At 41.9% G+C, this 20,868-nt stretch overlaps 1 protein-coding gene across 2 annotated transcripts in view; it reads right to left on the bottom strand.

Moving 5' to 3' along the window:
• Nucleotides 1–20,868, bottom strand: part of rassf7a (Ras association domain family member 7a) — a 38,757-nt gene that overhangs the window by 13,254 nt on the left and 4,635 nt on the right. For both annotated transcript variants that reach the window (XM_072434499.1, XM_072434498.1), the window contains one exon: nucleotides 12,930–13,102. The gene's annotated coding sequence lies outside the window, so the exon portion shown is untranslated. The remainder of the gene's footprint in view (nucleotides 1–12,929; nucleotides 13,103–20,868) is intronic.

The raw sequence follows: 20,868 nt of genomic DNA, 5'->3' as shown, positions 1-20,868 counted from the left end.
TGACCCGGAGCTGCACACACACAAACTGACCCCGCGGTGAAACGCCTTATCATATCGGAGTGGACAAAACTGCTCCTATCAGCGTGAAAACAGACGGGCAGATAGAAGCGTCTGCGAGATGACGGGGAAACAATCAAAACAGTTGTGCCCTCTCTGGCTCTAAGCTCAAGGTTGGCACGGACAGTCAAGCGCGCTAAAAGCCAGTAACGCGCTGGCACAGAGCAGCCGGGTGTCGCTGAAGAGACATCATTGCCTCACTTCGGGTGGATTTTTGTGGCCCCTGGCATCGCCGGGTGATTCCACTGCCCAACCTTTTATAGGCATCCATGTGTTACGAATAAAACGAATAAAACAAAGATGGTTCCTTTGTCGGATAACACGCCTACTCATTTGCCTTCACCTTTTTGGCATTTCAATTTATCCAGCACTTTTGTAGCGGTCTGCCCCTTGAGAACAACGCGCCCCACTTCTCTTCTTTTAAATTCATAAAGTAACATTTATCTTTTTTTTAACTGAAGCACTTTTATTGACAGACATCTGCATGAATTACCTACGTCCTGGGGTGTATTCTTTAGCGGAAAGGTGTCGTTTACAACGCAGACGCATTGCCTCTGAAGAACAGATGTTGCAGGACAATTATCATGAAAAGTATCTCTATATATTGTCGGGCTTTAAATTTCACGTGCAAGCAGAAAAGACATTACAAGCAGGGGTTTTGGTGCCTGCGGTTACAAAAGCAGGGAGTGGTCCGTAAGAGGCGCGAGGAAACCGGATCAGACATCAGACGAGCTTCAAGCGGGGCACCATATTACACGCTTTTGACTTTGCAGTGTAGACGTTAACTCTGTGGTGGTGGTTTTGTTCATCAATCCAACGTTTTATTGGGTATGAAAAGGCAGTAAAAAAACAACAAAACAAAGCGTCCCCTTTATTGCTTGTATATGTTTGGTGTAAATAAGGAAATAAAACCTTTTCTTTGCAGCTGTTGGAAGTTATAATTTACCGTAAAACATGCTAAATTTGAACACGAGTTTACATTATGCTAAACAACGATACAAAAAGAGCTGATTCAAAATAAAAAATGTCATGTTGTAAACTTTGAAATAAGGGTATAAGTTGATAATTCTGTTCTTAACATCTCGTTTTTCCTGTTTTTCCTCCTTCTTTAATTCAACCTCCGAATTCTTGACTGAATCTTGAAGTATGGACCGAAATGTTGCTCTTCCATCAGTCACTGCTCTTTTGACATGCTAATGACAGCGCGAAAGGAGTCGGAAATACTTTATAATTAAAGCCGCAAGCGGCAATGATCGGCCCTCGCCACGCCGCCGCCGCCACGCTGCAAGAGGAGGGGGCGCTAACGCGCCCCAATTGTCCTTTTATTACGCCTACTGCTGAATCTGTGACGCTGTCACATCTTCTCCTCTTTATTTTACCATTCAAAAAGCTATTTTATTTTGAATTCTTGGCAAAATGTACGGCTTTGCCGCACAGAGACCGTGACTTTTTGAATAAAAATGTGGATACCTTTTGATGGTCCTGAAGATGAGTCTCACCAAATTTCAGGTTAATAGGGCTGACGCCCTGGGAGGAGTTTGTGAAAGTATAAAGTGTAAACACGTTCTGGCGATTTCCCCATTGGAATAACATGGGAGGTTTTGGTCATCGCTACGGCAAAGCCATAACAATTATGACATGGGTCTCATTGACTTTTTTGATGGGGATGCTAAAATTGAGTTGTGTGTCAAATTTCATATAATTTCGCAAAACTAAACATTTAACCTCCATACAAAATCTGTAGGGGGCGCTGTGGATCCAAATTAATTTATTTCACTTCAAGCAGGTTTAGGGCAAAGAGTTTAACAACTGATTCTAATTTGACGCAATTCAGACTTTATCTGCGCAAACGGCAGAAATGTTAAATTTGGGAGATTTCTGAAATTCTAGCTAAAGTTTGCGGCTTCGCCGCACAGAGACCGTGACAAGTATCAATGTAATTTGAATAACTTTTGATGTCCCACTTCACCAAATTTCAGCTTTTTAGAACCAACGCCCTGGGAGGAGTTCGTAAAAGTACGACATTTGGAAAAACTCCGAGTCATGCTTAGCCATTTTTGAACCAATATGGCCGACATTTGGTTGGGCGGACGGCGTTGCCGTAATAATATTTTTTACTTCTCTTGTCACCAAATTTCATGATTCTACGATCAGATTTTTTTTAGGGTCATTTCCCATCTCTCAATGTATTTTTGGTACATTTGGGGGCGCTGACGCGCCAATTTTTTTATTTTAGAAAAGGGAAATAGCCAGAATGTAGAGAGGCACGATTTTTAGAGATGTGCAAATTTTTGTGACTTTTTGTCAATGTTCACTGGGTGAAAAATAGGGGGGTTGGTCCGAAGAAGAAGAAGAAGAAGAAGAAGAAGAAGAAGAAGAAGAAGAAGAAGAAGAAGAAGAAGAAGAAGAAGAAGAAGAAGAAGAAGAAGAAGAAGAAGAAGAAGAAGAAGAAGAAGAAGAAGAAGAAGAAGAAGAAGAAGAAGAAGAAGAAGAAGAAGAAGAAGAAGAAGAAGAAGAAAGAATAATATTCCGATGCGAAAACAATGTTTCCCATTTTTCAAATATCATAAAGCGAGCGCTTTCCTACCTCATGGTGTGGGTCCCTGGTCACTGACGGGTACTTTCGTTAATTTTGAGTGGGCTCCGCCCACTTTGTGTTTTTGGCCCTCTTTACAGTAATAATGTTCAATTTTTGCATTACATGCTTATATGCACGGAACATGCAAGAGATGGGGAACGTATTCGTGAGCTACTTAGCGCAAATGAGTGCTGTCGTCATCCCAATGTTAAGTGCTCGTTTAGTGCGCACTTTTGCACGGGCTTCGCCCGTTTACAACGGTAATGTTCCATTTTCCTACTACTAATTAGTATGCACGGGCCGTGCGTGAGTGAAGGAGTGCGTTAGTGAGTGTTTGGAAGTGGGCGAGCGCTTCGCGCTCGATTTCGTGCGCACTACGTGCGCACTTTCGCAGCCGTGCTTTGCACGGCCTTACGAGATTAATAGGCCTCTCGCCAGCTTGTGGCGCTCGGGCCTAATAAGCTTTGGTCTTGAGATTTGCATATGGGTTTTGTCAGAGCAGCTTTTCCCATTGTAATAACTGGCTCATCCAAGTGTGAAATCTCAATGAGAAGGGATCAGCCGCCATTAATACAGGGGACACGGTTTGATCCAAGGACAAATATGTTTGTAGGAGTTATTCCAACAGAGTAAGCCGAGCCAATATAATCTTTTTAATTGCTAATCTCAAGCTGCAGTTGACACCAAAACAGTTTTAGTAGTAAATAAGAATTAACCACCAACCAAATTAAACTAATATTTCATTCAGTGCTGTATTTTAGCAACATGTCTTACTCTTGTTGTTTCAGAAGCTCTTAGGCTGGCACAGTGGTGGCTAAAAAGTGACAGAACAATTTATGCTTACTTACTTATTACTCAAGGAGATGTTTTTGTCAACTTTGGAGCATCAAACTAGACTATTCTTCAGTCAAATCTTAAAGTTGTATTCCTGGTGTACGGTTTTTTTAATACAGTTAACGGCTGCAAGAAAAAAAAGCACCTTTTGAACTCATTTCATTTTTTTTTTTTTTATGGGATAAGTGTTTTTTGCCATATTAGCAAATTAGCATTATGAGCTTTAGAAATGTATACCAATGAGAAGTGAAGATGAAGACATGCACATTCTGAATATTCTGCAACTTTAAGTAAATAAAAATGATACAAAAAGAGCTGATTAAACATAAACATTTAAAAAAGTTACATTGTAAACTTAAAAGGGTATAACGTGATGTTTCTGCACTTTTTGATATGTTTTACAGACATTTGTGTCGAATGCTTACACCTCAACTAATAATGTTTGAATCTATTTTCTGTTTCTAAGGCCCTGAAACAGTTAGTTCCACAAACTGCTGCCACTTCCCTGACCAATAACCTACATCCAGTCTGTTCACACATCAACCATACAAAATGTCTCGGCCACAGCCAGGTTCTGTTTGAAGTAACATCACACAACGTTTAGGAAATCAATGTCCAATCTTCAGCGTTCTTCACCTGTGGCTGTCACTATCGCTGCCGTCACGCTCGGTAAACTATATTCCCGTGTGAAATTCCACAATCCACAAATCACTGCGCAGCCAGATGGTAACCTGGGTCAGACCATGCCAGACAAGGTGAGGGAAATGGAAGAAAAGAAAAGAGGTAGTAAAACATATTGTTCTCATATCAATGACAAATCTCACTTGGCATACTTTAAGGTTTCACTGAAAGGAAGCACACACCCAAACAAGCAAGAGTTTACACAGCTATGACCTATTCATACAAAACCTGTGTTTATACTCCAGTCGTGGAATGCCAAATTATAAGCTTATTCATCCAGTTTTCAATGACAGTAAGGTTGATGTAAGTGCACATTCTCCAGGCAGACTACAGCCATCTCAAGACAATCAAAAGTTTTCATTCATAAGTCTGCACTACCTGTCATTTGAGAGGATATTCCTGTACTGTATGCTTATTCTGCAAAAAATTACAATGTGAAAAGAAGAAGAAAATAATATTTTCCGAAGTATAAGTCGCACCAGCCAAAAAATGCATAATAGAGAAGAAAAAAACGTATATAAGATGCACTGGAGTATGAAATGCGGTTGCAAGTGTGAAAATAACAAATAATATCACATATAAGTCGCTCCGGAGTATAAATATATAAGTATAAATATAAGTATAAGTCGCACCCCGGCCAAAACTATGAAAAAAGCGACTTATAGTCCAGAAAATACGGTATATCACTTTAAAAAGAGACAAAAATAACATAAATCCAGGTTTTCCGGGTTACTTACCGATGAAAGTGAATAGCCGGCTCACACATTTGCATTCCTTTGACCGGTGCGTAGATGCGTGTGGATTACCAACGTGTTAGCGCTGACTCACCAACCACAGAGGCCACAACGAAACAAAAACTTCGCAAAAGGTTCCAGTTCAGAGACGAGCGCTCTTGGCCGTCCGGGGGCTTAACGCCGAGCACGGAAGTTGGCATTGTTGGGCATGAAAGCTGTCAGCCGGATGACGGGCACCCATGTGTAATTATATCTTCCCAACCTGAGTCAGCGAAAACCTGCCACGGAAGGAGAAGTCTGCCCCGTTCCCAGCAAAAAAAAAAAGTCAAACGCAGCAACAAACCTACTGGATAATGCACACCTTAAGTAGCATCAAGTAGGCAGCTGGAGACTGAGAGTGACAGGGAAACATATTCGGGTTATTACGCTGCCGAAATACTATTCTCCAGCACTCAAAATACACACCGAGACAGTCTGACTCAAGTATAATAGTGATGTTTAAGAAAGCCACTAATTTAAAGGGAGCAATTTCCAGAGAGTGCGAGTTTAAATTAGTGGGCTAAAAATGACCAGGACATGTTATTTATAGTATTTTCACTTGCAGTTTAAGTTGTTTTCATATCTAAGTTTAGAAAATATGTACTATCCAGCAAACGTAGCATAAGTGGGTCATCCTGTAAATGTTTGGTGCCATGTGTGAAGGTAAAACAAACACATTCAAAAGGCGGATTTACCCTTAACTTTCAAACCTTATTTACCGGTAACCTAAACGTTTACGGCTGTCTATATCAGATAAAGTCAAAAGTGTAAACGTTGCTCTGTTTATTGTGGTGTATCAAAGTCGGCCTGTCCTTAGTTTGGTTCATTCTTCATTGTATACATATAAAAATGAAGGTTCAATAGAGCTCAGAATGTTCATTAAGCCTAATGTTAAACAGATTGAAGTTTTAGGATGCTAAATACAACATTTTGTTTGATTTATTTACCAGTAGTGACTCTGCTAATGCATCTCTATGGAAGTTTTGCACTGCTGCCAAAGTAACATGAAAACTCGATGAGAAATGTACTGTTGTTGCAAGAAATATCCATTCATTCACATTATTTGTTAAGCTTCCATATTAATCTTAAAGCTTTAAGTCCACTTGACTGACAACAATCAACTTTTCATCCCTATAAATACTGAGCCACAATAAACAAAATCTGGTCCAAAGTTTGACATCTTCTCTGTCAATAAAAATAAACAAAAGGTAAATGTTTCTTGCGCAATAGCTTCAAAACATAGTGTCATTATTCAACACCAAAGACATCATTGAAAGTACATCAGATTGACATGGTTCGACGAGCCAATCCAAAACAAGTAATAATGATATTGCTCGACGTTTATGGATGATACGTTAAGAGATTTTTAATGGGCCGTGCTTTCCATCGGAAATTGTGACATCAACCATCAAATCCTGCAATGTGAACGCAACCTATTGTGAGCTAAAGGCCTATTTTAGGGACTTGGCCAACGGCAGAATTTTCGTCATTTTTTATATACAAGAAAAGAATGATGCAATATGCAACAGAGTCCTTGTCCGAACTGGAGGGAACGTCGCCATTAACGTGCCCAGGGGAAAATGTCAGCGTGCGTACATTTTTCTGAAAACGTGATTGCAAGTATCGGTAAAAACAAGGGCGGGGGGAAAACATCTCCAGTTTACAGTGAAGAAAATACATCCAAGTTCAGTGTGAGGTGAAGGCAGTTCTGGAAACGGGAGAGCGCAGGTGCACATTCTTGAGCAGGGATGGACATTGCTCAAGAAATATATGACTTCAACTAAACATATAGCTGCTGTGAATGAATATTTTTTTACAGATCAAAGTAAAAAGGCCCAGCGAGCTTTCTTTTTAAGACATCTTTCTGGGGTCACGAACACGGCATGGGGAGGTCAGCGGAAAACAGCCCGACGCGCTCCTGTTCTCATGCTGTTTTTGATTAACTTTGAAACTAAAACCTAAATTCCGGACGGTGACATTCCTTGAACCGCTGCCAGGGAGTTGAGACACACAAAAAAGGTGCCACGGGCTGTACAGATTAACCTGTAACTCCACGGTGAAGGTCAAGTCTGAGCTATGGAAAACAGCTCCTCCCACACGCACACCTGATATTTACCTAGGGAGTTCGTACATGCTCGGCCCTTGGAGAGGAGAGATCCAAGTAAACACGGAGTGAAAAGAATGGCGTTTTGGTGCGTAGGACCTGGCAGTATCAGGTCATGTAGACTGTACGAGAGATAAGATATTGTCCTTCGCTTACAATAAACCTTAATCATTCGACAAAAATGCAGCGGTGTGAGAATTGACTGGATGTTCTATGAGACATGCTTGTGGAATGCACACAGAGAGCTACGAGCGATACACACTGTTTATAATAGGTTTGTAATGTAAAGGAAGACTAATGTAGGTCTAAGTCAACTCATTGAGGTTGATCATTATGCATTGATCAACTTTATGGATCTGGAATACATTTTGAAGCTTAATTTAGGGATAGAAAGCAAGCACATTATTGAGGATGTTTAATCTGCATCCATCTGCACTCAATTCTGTTTTGACATTCCACTTCAACAAAACAGACAAATGTGGATTCAAGTGTGCTTTTGATACACAAGATGGAATATGAAATGTTCTATTGTAAGTCTTTTGCGTGGGTAATGCTGTATCTTTCTGTTCAGAGTAGCCGAATACCTTACATTACTTTTTGTTTTTCTTTATTGCATAGATATGAAAAGCAAATTAATAACTCCTTGGAAGAACACAACACATGACCTAATAACAATAACACTAATCTTATTGTGCACACCGTGTTGTTTGAACAGCAGTTCTTGCGGTATCTCAGTGCTAATCCCACTTGGAAAGTTAAGGGTGGAATCTGTTTGTGTTGCATGTGGCTCTTGAGCTGCAGAGAGGGTGGGCCTCCGTATCTGTCTGATTTATAGGTTTGACGGCAAAGTGTCTCACACAACTCTCCCCCTGTCATTACTCCGAGGAAGACTAACGGCCCGGGCTCTCCACGGGGGGGACGAAGGCTGCGTGGACATTCGGGACGGACGGGGCTGATTTATAGTGGACTGCCTATATCCAAGGAGCGCTCCTCTGGGACATTTAGGTCTGGAGTCAGATCACCAAGGTGACGTGTGGCGTGGAGACAAACATACACAAGAAGCCATTAGCACACATGTAGATTAGAGGCTTAGTGGTGTCGGGGCCGCTGTTGTGGAGTTTACATTTGAGCTAAGTGAGCTACCCCCATGGAAACCGCACTTAAGCAGAGACGAGATGGCACAGCGTTTGTTCAGGGCCGGATGTGGAACGACACCAACGAGATTGAGACGGACTTTTAGGGTTTTCATTGCGTTGTACCACATATTCTTTCAAAATATTTCAAAAACATAAATATTGTACAAGCTTAACAATTTTCAAACATGTTTTAAACACATATGATGACTAATAAAATGTGCAGTATCATTTTAACACATGTAAAAACCAAATGAATTTTAAAAAAACGATATTCACTGCTAAACTTACTTAAAATAGTCTGTAGAGATCTAAGTGGAAGGGAATGCAAGCTTTGTACCCCAAGAGGACCAATTACTTTACTGTCTACTAAAAGACACCCAATCTCTAAATGTAGAATAACAATGTACGCGGTTAAAAATGCCAATATGAAAACATTGTAATTTCGATTCAACAATGAGTTCCTCCTCTGACATCTTCCGCATGTATAATCTGTCTGCAAACACAAGTGAGAACAAGGACCCCCGAGACTCATGAGATTTAAGTGTACAAGTTATCTGTCTGAAACCTGAAGCAGTCGGTGCCCCACATTTAGAAGGAGGAGCAGCAGCCTTTTGGAACAAGGCCCAGGTTTGAGTCACAGAGCTCATTTCTCAAGCAGAAGAGAAAGAGGTAACGTGACACTAAAAATATGTCTTATCTGCTCATCGCCATGAATGAAAGGCTTTGGACTTTTTGTTGATGGTTTTTAAGAAACAATGGTAACGTGCTTCATTCGGCAAGTATAAGCTCTGGTTGTGCTGCACTTTCCGTGTAATAAATATCACAAATCACAAAACTATTTAGAAATATACAATGGAGTTCAACATTGACCATCGACTACTTTGTTCATTTTTCCCATAGACCTTCCGAGAAAAAAAATACAATTAAAAGTTTTAAAGCTTGCCAAGGGGGTAAACAGCCATGTAGTAACAAATGACCTCAATAACTATAATTTAGTCTAAAATAACTTTATGAAGCATTAATAAAACAATTCACCCAATTCTCAGTTTTAAATGTGTTTTTAGAATAAAAACAACCTTTGTTTGGCTACTAAACAGCTGCTTAGCCTCTGTCATACATTTAAACTCTTAACATTTTTGAAAAGTCTTGGGAGAAAATGAATGTGAAATTTACTTCTGGAACCGCAGCAGGCTTCGAAGTAAGCGGGACTGCTGAGCGCTCGAAAATTATATTCTAATTTGAGTATGACTGAATCAATCCAAGTTTAATGTCACTGAGCTACATAGATTTTAGGAGAAGCCTTTCCCTCTAAACGCAACTCCATGCTTAGCAACATGTGCGTGTGTTTGATGTGCTTGATCAAACACATCTATATTCACTGACAGGTCGAGCATCAAGCATCTCACGGAAAGGGACAGCTCTGTCACACACGCCAGCCTGTCGTCTTCACCAATCTTCATCCTTGATTTCTGAACTGAGACGCACATATTATTCTTTCTCTCTTGTAAAAGTGTTGGATCATATTCAATAATAAAACATTGTGCTGTTAGCTGGCTGTTCAAGTCTTAAATAACTAAAATAACAAGAGAGATGTATTATCAGCTATTCCTCTCAGATATTTTACCATTGTTAAAACTTAATCTTACTGAGATTCCCTCACTAGATTTAGCACCTCTGAGTGAGTATAGGAGCAGACATTTTGTTTGTGTGTGTCTGGCGTCTTGACTCCCCTCTTGGCCCATGTCCGGAGCCCTTGATGGAGGCACCATGTTATTTACTGCTCACAGAGCTCTGTGTGCGGAGAGTCAACACAGCACGGCTGGTTGAGCAAGGGAGCAACCTGCTGCTCATTCGCACAGTCACATGACCATCCCAAGGGGCTGGCAGTGATGTTTACAGCAATCAAATCACAAGTCATGAAAAAAAGTGAGAGACCCCAGAACAAACAGTGAAACAGACATCCAGGACATGTCAGCAGAGTGGAAGACACAGATGACCGAGTGAAGTTATATTTTTGATAGCGTGACAGAAAGATCACATCTATTCTGGCTGGAGGAAGTTCACCCTGACAGGACGTGACAGCGCTCGCTCAGGTGAACTTTACAAACACGCATCCGAGAGGTGGAAGGGCCTTTACATGGGCCCGCTCCGACGAGGTGGTATGATTCAGCTCTTGATGTGTGCACTGGGCTTCACGCTATTGGGACTGTGTGGTGTTCAGTGACCCACGGCAGACATTTTCTAAATCAACCCCTAAAAGGCTTCACTCAAGACAAAAACAAGTGCAATGCTTCACACAGTCTGCAACAAAGCGCTCCCTGAAGGCTAAGTCTGAAGAGGGACAAAAATATGTGCAGGTCTCTCTTAAAAGCAACAGCTAAAACGAGTGCGCAGTGAAATTCCTCCACTAAATCCCCTGCTTCCTTCGGGTAATTATAGGCTCCTGGAAGACAAACTACAGGTCTGCTGTGTTTGTCTTTGGCTGTGCGGGTACAACAGGTGACTTACCTAAAAGGCCGGGCTCACAGCCAATCCCTGTTTTGCTGTAATTCTATAATTCTGTATGGACAATAAATTATCATACATTTGCAATTCAAAAACTAATTCGCGCCCATATTTATGTAGCTAATGCAGTACTAGTTCATTTATAGAAATACTCGATTATATCCAACATGGCTTTTAGTTTGGGTTGGAAATCAGTACAAACTAAACTAAGTTCCAGATTATTTATTTATGAACCATCAACCAGCCATATTCAAGTTACTACAACTATAAAACAAATACTTTACTTTTAACTTGCGCACTATGCCAAAGTTTCAAAAGAACATCCTTGGAAAAAAACACACTCCATCTAATATAATGTTCTGCCATGTTTACTCCTGTGGGGGAATAAGTAGTTTGCCTCAGTCAAAATTTTGTGTGGAAAGATTTATGGAAAATAAGATTTGATAAATTGAAAAGTGGGCTGAATTTGGTTTGGAAATGGGCTGCCGGGGGGAAAATGAGGTAGCCGCTTTTTGAGGGATGTGAATGTGTCGCGGAGAGGAGCGGATCAATCTTTTTATCATTGACGGAGGGAGTTTAGTCTTAATGGACCCGATCGGAAAGCAGGAATTTCTCACAACACAACAGACTGGTCGAAGGGGCAGGGAGCACACCAACTTCACCTCTAATACATGTCAACATCATTTAAAGACAAGGCTTTTTTCAATTACCTCCGGGCCTGAGCACATTTGCCGTAGTCTGGGAACGCTCCTGATAACGGTACAGGAAAATTAAGTCACAGCAAGGAGACAGACTCCCCCCCCATCAAACATCCCAAGAGTTATCTCCCTGGGCTTGGACAGACTTGCATGTGACACAAGAATAATAGAGTATGTTCCCAGAGTGCGTTTGTTTGGAGGGGGAATGACATTAGATGGATTTGGCGCCTTACAATCAGCTTTTGTCCATGTTTAAAAGAGGGAAACTAAAAGAAATATCCCAAAAACATGATGAGAAGTGAAGCTAAGCAAACAAGACTGGAGATATGGTTAATGGAGCCTGTGGTAATTTGCTGTGGGGATTTCTGGAAATGCAATATGAACATTCAACATTCGACCACTAGCACTAGTTACTTTTACATCAATAAAGTAATACAAGGACAGTCAGTATTTGTTTGTATGGCCTGATTATTATGATGTTTTGTTAGCCACATTAACACACACAAACAGACTTTTAGAGGCCCAAATGCACGGGACAGGAACGAAAAAAAATTAAAATGCATGGCTTACACTGTGGTCCAAAGAAAGAAAGAAAGAAAAATGATCTGACAAAGTCCATTTGCTGAAATGTAAGCAAGAATAATACAGTTTTGTACATCTGCCTCCTGACATTTGTATTGTAAGCCAGGTAAGAGTATTCCATTTCAGATAATAACATAAAAACCCTCATGCAGCTCTACCCTTGAAGACAAGCTGTTTATCTTCTGGACTAAATTGGCTAATTACTAAAGCTGTAGAATAAATCAGTGTCGAGTTCAAGCACCGATAAGTTGAAAGTGCAAGTTGTAGTTCAGTCCCTTAAAGTCATCTGTTCTGCTGACACTATCTCAAGACAAGCAGCACCTAAACACACGATAGCACATGATATATAACTGCTCAACTCCCTCAATGGACCCGGTAAAGAAAATAATCACTCCCTGCGCTGGGGGTGGTGAGGGGGGCGACTAATCAATGCCTCTGATTGGACATTCTGTTAATGAGCTCAGCGTTTTCCCCCTATCTTCCTGACAGATAGCATGCGGAGAAAACCCTAAGTAAGATGCCAGCCCATGCATAATGATGAGTCAAATGGGCTTAAGAGCACTGTGGAGCATTAGACATGCACGGCACCCGGCAATGGAGAAGTGTAGAGCGGCTGGAGAGGGATAGAACACGCACCGAAAGAGAGCGAACTTTGTCCATTAATTAATCTTTAATCCTGCGCCGGGTAAAGAGAGACGCGAGTGTGACGAATACAGTAACAGATAGCCAGCACTTTTCTCTGACGTCTCTGTGTATGTGATGTTTGCGAACTCAAGAGGCCAGATATGTGAGACAAGACAACGTGTTTTACAGTTTAAACTATCTGAGGTACTGCGCAGAAGCTCTAGTGTCAACAAGTCCAAAGTTACCGTATTCGTTCTGACAGATAAGAAGTTGGACAGCGTAGCACACGGGAGAGAACGTTCACACAAGTCTGCAATTAAACCACACACATTAAAAGTAAAAGAAGTTGTGTCTCACCAGTGATCTCGTCCTCCTCGTGTCGTTTCTAAATCCTCACCCTGTTGTCTCTCTCCGGGCTGAAACCTTCACTTGTGACGAAGCCGCCGAGCCTGTTATGCCGCTCCGCGTACACAAGAGTGTGTGCTAACAGGAGCGTGCTGGTGCGGCAGAGGTCAGAGGCGGTCGGGCAGCTGTGGGAGAACACACAGTCAGTGGAAGTGGCTGTGAGGGACGTGGGCTGCTCCGTGTCGCGATCCGTCCGAGACACACACACGGGGCTTCTGGCGGCGTCGCTGGCTGCCTCAGGAATGCACTTGTGCTGGGGTTGTCTTCACCAGCAGCCGGAGATCTGAGAGACTGAGAGCGCTCCCTTCCTCTGCTCCCCGCTGTCTACAGCCCTCCTCTCTCTCCTCCCCCCTCCCCGGGCAAAAAGAAACACAGCCTCTCCCACTCTCTATCTCCACCCATTCTCTCCGTACTGACAGATCAGGTACCTTCAGCTTTCAGGTTGGAGTATCGTTTTTCTCTCTGTTTCGTGCTGCCTTGATAAACTGTGTTACATAAAGTTTGCTCTATAACATATTAAAGTGTATAACCAACAGTTACTGAGGACTGAGAGAGCATAGACCTACCCAAGGTTTATTACCACAACAGTATAAGTATAACCCCAACTAAAATATCTGAGTTCAGGAGTAAATACACTGATGAACAATTAAAGAAATGTATTTTAGGAAATATTACTCAATGTCAGGGATCCTATTACTTTTCTGGATTTACCACAATCATAATCTGACAATGGAAAAAAAAACTCTCCATAATTATACTACTAATAACAAGATCATTTAATTATTTTTAATGTAATGCGGCCATAGTTAATCATCATTCCCTCTAAACCATATGGAATTTGCTTTTCTTCCCCTGAAACTTTCTGCGGGGTATTTCTGTGTTTGCACTCACACTAACCTGAGGCTATGAGCTTCACTTAGCCTGTGGCCTGCTGTCATAAACAGCTGATTACACAGGCTGTGCTGTCAGGTGACTCTGTTCCTCTTCCGTGAATGAGCTCATAGTGTAAATACACAGGTGCAGTGGTGGTGTGTGGACATGACAGGACAACACCCGTGGGACGGGGACAAAACTGATCACTAACAAATGGCTGAATAATTACCCACAAAACAAGGTCAGGATCCTGAAATGTCCCGAGGCCCCTCCCGTTCAAACACAGCCAAGGCATGCATGACCAATGGGTTAGGCACAATGTGTGGGAATCCCTCTTTTTAAACACACAGCCTCTGTACATATCCTTATACCCAAACCAAAACCTGAGCCTCTTTCAGATTTGACTCTCCCCCAAAACTGTGAAGCTACAAAGCAGCAGACACACCCGACCAACTGACCTCAAATTCATGCAAATGCAGATGGGAAAGATATAAGATTGTTTTACTGTAATAAAATACCGTTTAAGATCTTTTAGTTCTTATCAGTCCAGCAGCTATTTCATGTTCATTGTTGTGTTTTTTCTTGGATTTATTTGCATGCAAGTTAGCATTGTGCACATTTTGAGCAACTTAATGAGGATATGAAGTCACTGCCCACAATGACACACATATAGTGCATATAATTACATTTCCAAAATGATTTCTTGGAATAATTCCCTGAATTTGATCAATTAAGTCAAACAAAAGTAACAAATGAGTCCCAAAAGCCTGTGGTGAGTCAGTACCGTCCCTCCACAGTGTTCATAAAGCTTTTGGCACATCCCAGAGATGTGCAAGATCACAAATCAATGAAGCCACGCTAAAATAAAGAGGGCGTAGGACAGAGCCCCAGGAGGCAGCTCTCAAGGATCCAGAGCTACCGTGAAAAAAGCATGGTGCCAAAGAGAGCTGAGAGTTTAAAGGTGCAGCTAGTACACTTTAACAGACTATTAGGCTTATGTGGAACATATGTCCCATGATAAATCTGCACTTTATTTCAGGGCTTCTTGGTGTGGTCCAGGATCGGACTGAAGGTCAATGGGCATTAAGATGTTCTTTTGGCCCCAAAAGACAACGGGGCATGAATCAGACTGAATCTATTGTTGTGTTTAGTCGAGGATTATCAGTAGAACGCTTCACAGACACCTTCCAGGCATTCCTCAGGGCACCTCCCACAGCTCTGTGCCTGCCACGGCCCACCCTCCCCTGTCAGAGCCCACATATCATCCTCCTCTGCTGGGTGACTCAAGCATTCTTCAACCCCTCCTTCGCTCTCCTCGCACCCTCCTCTGCATTGACACAAGACAAAAGAGTATGAAAACCTTTACTCTCAAAAGAAAACCTTCTTCAAATGTAACATTTGGTGACAAGTACCCTGCTATGAATGAAGAAATAATTAGAGCTATAAAATCATACTTTGAACAGGTGGAATTAAGTCTAAGAAGTACTAAGAAAAACACAGAGAAGAGTGGGCTCTCACACTTGGCCACTGACTGCATTGGTCTGGCTAGGGTTCAATAGGTTGCAGAGGGCAGAGGGAGAGTGGATGGCATGCTGATGTGACTTTGTTTGCCTGGATGCATTAAAAATGAATAGCATTAAGTTGCTGGAGAGACTCGCGCTTCCTGTATTCCCTCCTGTTTATTTATTCAGGTTTCACTATAAATATAGACTTTAACAACAGGTGGATGAGATGTCAGTCATGATTTAAGGCACAATGAAAGCAGACAAACCAGAGCTCTATTTTCAGACTTACAAACAAGGTTCAAATGCTGAACTTAAAGTGACGTTGTTTGTGCCAAACAAGCCTAAGTATAGGTTGTCTATTTCATTACGGTCACAGCTCCAGTAGTGAAGCAGTGACAGTGGCAACATGGCTTATGGTAGCAAAGGTAATTGCACTGTTGAGACATAAATATAGCACATCCCTCACCAAGACACTGGGACTTTTGTTTTCTTCCCAGAAACTTGGCTCTCTGGATGATTCATGTTTTGGAAGCAAATGCCTGCTACTATATCATCATGTTACAAATAACAACAATGAAATGAAAAATTCACTGGTGAGGTGAATGAGAGGACGAGAGAGCAAGCACAAGCGTTTTCAACATGGTACTCTGTTGTAAGTTTATACAACTTCAACACAACTTCTGACAAACTCCATCTGATGAGCTTTTAGCAGCTTCCAAGTTTTGGCCACAGTCTGACACTTTATCCATCTTCCTCTTATCGCCACTTTTCACAAACAGTCCACAGATACCTCAAGCCTTTTATCACCACTCAAAAAAGTTCAGTGAGACACATTAAAAATAAATATTGTGCTTTTGTCTGCTATATAATTATATTATATTTTGGAAGTTTTGTATCCCTATGCTGATCTACAATAAAAAAGACTTCCAGATTTACACCTGCCGCTCTGCCAGACCATGTTGACAGTCCCAACTATGGATCACTACAGTTCACTTTTTAAAGTTTTTTTTTGTGCCAAAATGTTGTGTTTTTATTAGAGATCAAACCGTACAGAACAGTTAAAGTACAGAGATGGGCTTGTATTCTTATTCTGTATTGAATTCTTGAAGCAATGGCATGCATGAATCACCATGAATACAACTTTGAATGGGTAAAGTAAAAGGGGAAACAAATATAACTTATAAGACCTTGTAATTAGAACATACAGTATATTTGGATCTCCCCGATAAAACAAAACAAATCAGATTTAGTTGAATAAGTAAAGCTGGTGCAAATGAACGCCGTCACCAAAGCTTCACGTTAGCAGGAGAAAGTAACTGATGAGCTGAGGGTCTCAGCTGTTCCCAGGCTTGAGGAGGACAAAGCGGATGAAATCTAACCCGGGTCTATGTGAAAACGAACAAGAGGGTACAAGCATACGGACAAAAAAGCAGTCAAATTGTGAAAGATTGCTTAAAACAAAGGAAAGTGAATGCACAGGAAATGTGGGATTGTGACGAGCGAGCAGCCAGGTAGTGTCAGGTCCAAGGTCGGAGGTGAACAAAAGCTTTGCGAGCCCCACGTAGTGCAAAAAGGAGGCCCCTGGATGTGCTCACTGACGCCTGCCCTGTCTATCACTACTAGTAGGCTCCGTTAGCAGACACACTATTTCACAGACTAATGATAACGGTTGTATTTTAAGTCAAGCAAACATCTGTAAAGGTGATGATGGCCGTGCTCGTCTTCCTCAGGCTTATAAACATGACATGAGGGGTATTTTCTTATTTTCTTACATTAAAGCTGGCTCAGGGGAACTGCACCTGGCATTAGTATGCATCTCCACATGTGTCTGAAGTGGATACTTGTGTTCACATCCTATCTATATGCAAACACTTTTTCTTGTGAAGTGTGCAAATGGCTCTTTTAGCGTTGCCATGTCAGTGCTTATTGTGAATAATTTAAAATATAGAAAAAGGATGTTAAGAGCACCAGTGCACCTGGACCTATCGATCTTGCAATAAATAAATAAATAGATAATAAAATGCTGTCTTTCAATCCTTTAAATTCAAACCCTGAGTCAGTGTAGTGGGAATACATAAGGTATTTACTTAAGATTGGCCGATTGGCTAATAAATCAGGCTGATATTTGGACTTTTTTGTGTATCAACTAACAACCTTAAATATTCATCTCTATCAACCGGCTGCCCAAAGATCCACATAACACTTTAGTGCAAATAAAGCACAGCATGTATGAGTTTGTAGTAAATTCAAATTATGTTACATAACTCCTACGTACTGGCCCAAAAATATCGCCAGAGTTTATCAACAGTTTCTATGGATTCTAGACAGTACTGATGGTCTAGAATCCATAGAAACGGCATCAGCCATGAAAACAAAAAAACCCTTTTGGCCATCCATTACATGCTGGATCCACACCAAAGCCACACATTTGTCCATGATACAAAATCAAACAACTTTCAATCCAATAATCCTTTTCATAATCTTTGTACTCATTTTTCAGTTTTGCCAAGGCAAGAAAAAACATAACAGGTTTATATAAAGTTGTATAGGCGCTTTCAACCACTTTAATATGAATGAGGACTGCTTCCAAATGTGATCTCCCACCTGTCCTTTCAGCCTGACATTCAAATACGGTTAATTCCACACATGAAAAGCCTTTAGTGTCTTTTATGAATGCTTCCTTTCAAAAGTTAAACGGCCCCTTCAAGTTTTATCCGGGCATAGCATTTCCCAACCTCTTCGCAGTGTGTTATTTGCTCTGACAGCATTATAATCTAACACTTTCTTCAGCTTCCAAACCAAACAATGCACAAAATGATAGTGTGGTCTTCTCCAACGGCCTGTGGGAACGCCTAGCAAACACCTGTGGGCAACAACAGTAGTTAAGAGCGTTTACTGTACCAAACGTGTCATCTGTAGCCCTTTGAGGCTTCACCGGATCAAAGGGAAGCTGTGGTCCAGGTACAAATCGATGCGAGCAACAGTCATGCCTAGTAAGCACAAACAAATATGTATGCATGCATGCGTACGATGGGCAATGATGAGACAGGAGCATAATAGTTGAGATGCAGAACCTCCATCACAATAGCCATTTTCTCTGCGCTCAATATATGCAAAACACATTCAAGCACGCACTCTTAAAGACTAGTTGAATTTTAACAAGCCGGCTAAGACAGGCCTCTCCGTTCTTATCAGGCGGGAGACAGTTGGAGAGCCCGCTGGAGTGGGCGCAAGCGGGAGCCGCAATTAATGGCAGATGTGTGTGTCGAGGAATATGCCACGTTACTAATCAGTGCTCAGAGACAAAGGCCATATGTGTGCCAGTCTGCTCCCCTCTCCAAAGCCCACCCCTCCCCGTTCTCTCCGCGACGGTGTGACCCCATCAGCAAGAATGTCGGGATTGTCATGTCAGCAGCGGTGACATCATGGCAGGCCCGTCACCGGCGACGGCGGGGGATCGGCGCGGCTTTCCTCCTGGTTACATCAGCCTTTGTGATAATAACAAGAGGTGTGGGGGGGTTCAAAGTGACAAGTTCGAAAGCAAACATGGCTTGGGAGTTCAAAGATTTGCCATGACAAAATCGTGTGTCAGGGTGTGTAATGTAATACTAATAAATCATATGTCATGGTTATTATGACAAATGCTTCTCTGGTAAGCCCATCCCCGCTTTAGCAAATGACCTTGTATGATACCTGTAGTGATCATCGAATTCATTCAACTTTGTTCCGAGCTACTACAACTCCGTCCACTGCTCACAGAATCGGCAAAATCAGAAAGTGGAATCATCATCTAGACTGAAATTGTCCCCATAGTTTCCCTCAAAACTTGAAAAAGCACATTCTGGATAACAACTGTTACATTAAATAGTAATACTAGTATAAATGTGTACTGTGTTTTCCGGACTATAAGTCGCACCGGAGTATAAGTTGCACCAAAAATGCATAAGAGAGAAGAAAAAAAACATATATAAGTTGCACTGGAGTATGAAATAAGGTTGCAAGTGTGAAAATAACAAATATTATCACATGTAAGTCACTCCGGAGTACACGTATAAGTATATAAGTATAAATGTAAGTATAAGTCGCACCCCGGCCAAAAGTATGAAAAAACTTATGCACGGTGCCACTTATAGTCCGGAAAATACGGTAGGCATTGTTGAGGAAACAATCTTGAAATCGGAAGCAGCCCTGGGTGGTCTAAAGTGAAGACGCCTGACAAGACACGCTTTATTGTTTACGAACAAGATGTGGTCTGAAAGAAACCTACACTGAAACAACAACCCCGTGCACGACAACATAAAACAACATAATGAGACCAATTTGTAAAAGAAGCGTAACTAAATTCAGCCTGTGTTGGCGCAGACATGCAGCGCTTTCATGTCTTACTTAAATATGCGCGGGTCAAGTGTCAGCGAGCAGATGCGAGCGTGTGCATTTGAACACAACCAGGGGATCCTCCGGGCCATCAGACAGAGTGCACCTGAGGGAGGGGCGGGGAGCGTTTTAGGCCGTTACCGTGGAAACCAAACACACTGAAGAAGACCACCTGGTTAATGGAGCCCTGGACAGCAGTGATGAGAGGGCAGCACTTCATCAGCCAGCAGAAGCCAAACTGAGGGCCATATTGTACCTGGTTTGGTAACAGGAGAGAACTCTATGCTGCAGATGTTCAGTCTATCAAACAATCCTCATCCTTTGTAAGTCTAGCGATGAATGAGGATATCGCCTGAGGTCGAGAAGGTCCCGGGTTCACCTGCCTCTCTGTCCTTCTGTCTGCAGTTTGCATTGGTCTCCCAGTGTCTGTGGAGCAACTCCAAACTGTCCATTTGAATTAATATACCGACAACGCAGGCGAGTGTTGTAGACTTACGATTTCTGACCCGAGGGCACAGATGATTTCAAAACTATACTCCACCCTTAAATGTTTTGTTCAAAGAATATTGCAAAACTCAGCTGTCAAAAAAACGGAAAATTATTAAGACATTAAAGTGAGTTATGAATCTCTCTGGAAAAGGCACATCTTATCTTGTTCCAAATTGTCCAAAGATTGTTCACAAGATAGAAAAACTCTATGACTCACGGCAGGAGGAATTAATACATTACTTTGGTCCTCTTGAGATCAGAAAGTATCCAAAACCACAACGAAGAGCTGCAACCACTTTTATCATGTATTTCTGGAGGAAAGTATCATCAAAATGTAACTATATGGGCCAGGTCAAGAAGGTGCTAAGCGATGTTTACAATGTCCGCTCTCTCCACTGGCTCCCCATCAAGAAGCGCATAAACTTTAAAATACTCCTCCTCACCTTCAAAGCTCTTCACCACCTTGCCCCACCCTACCTGTCTGACCTCCTCATCCCCCACCGCCCCACCCGAGCTCTCCAATCCTCCTCCTCTCTCACCCTGACTGCACCAACATCCCGACTCAAAACTTTTGGCGACAGAGCATTCTCCCGAACAGCACCCCGACTCTGGAACTCCCTCCCCCAGCCTGTCCGCCACTCTCCCTCACT

Source organism: Eucyclogobius newberryi, unplaced genomic scaffold (genome assembly GCF_026437365.1).
Source record: "Eucyclogobius newberryi isolate DKJ021-1_F unplaced genomic scaffold, fEucNew1.0.hap1 SCAF_7, whole genome shotgun sequence".
Lineage (NCBI taxonomy): Eukaryota > Metazoa > Chordata > Actinopteri > Gobiiformes > Gobiidae > Eucyclogobius > Eucyclogobius newberryi.
The sequence above is the reverse complement of the archived record's forward strand: the minus strand, read 5'-3'. Positions and strand labels throughout refer to the sequence as shown.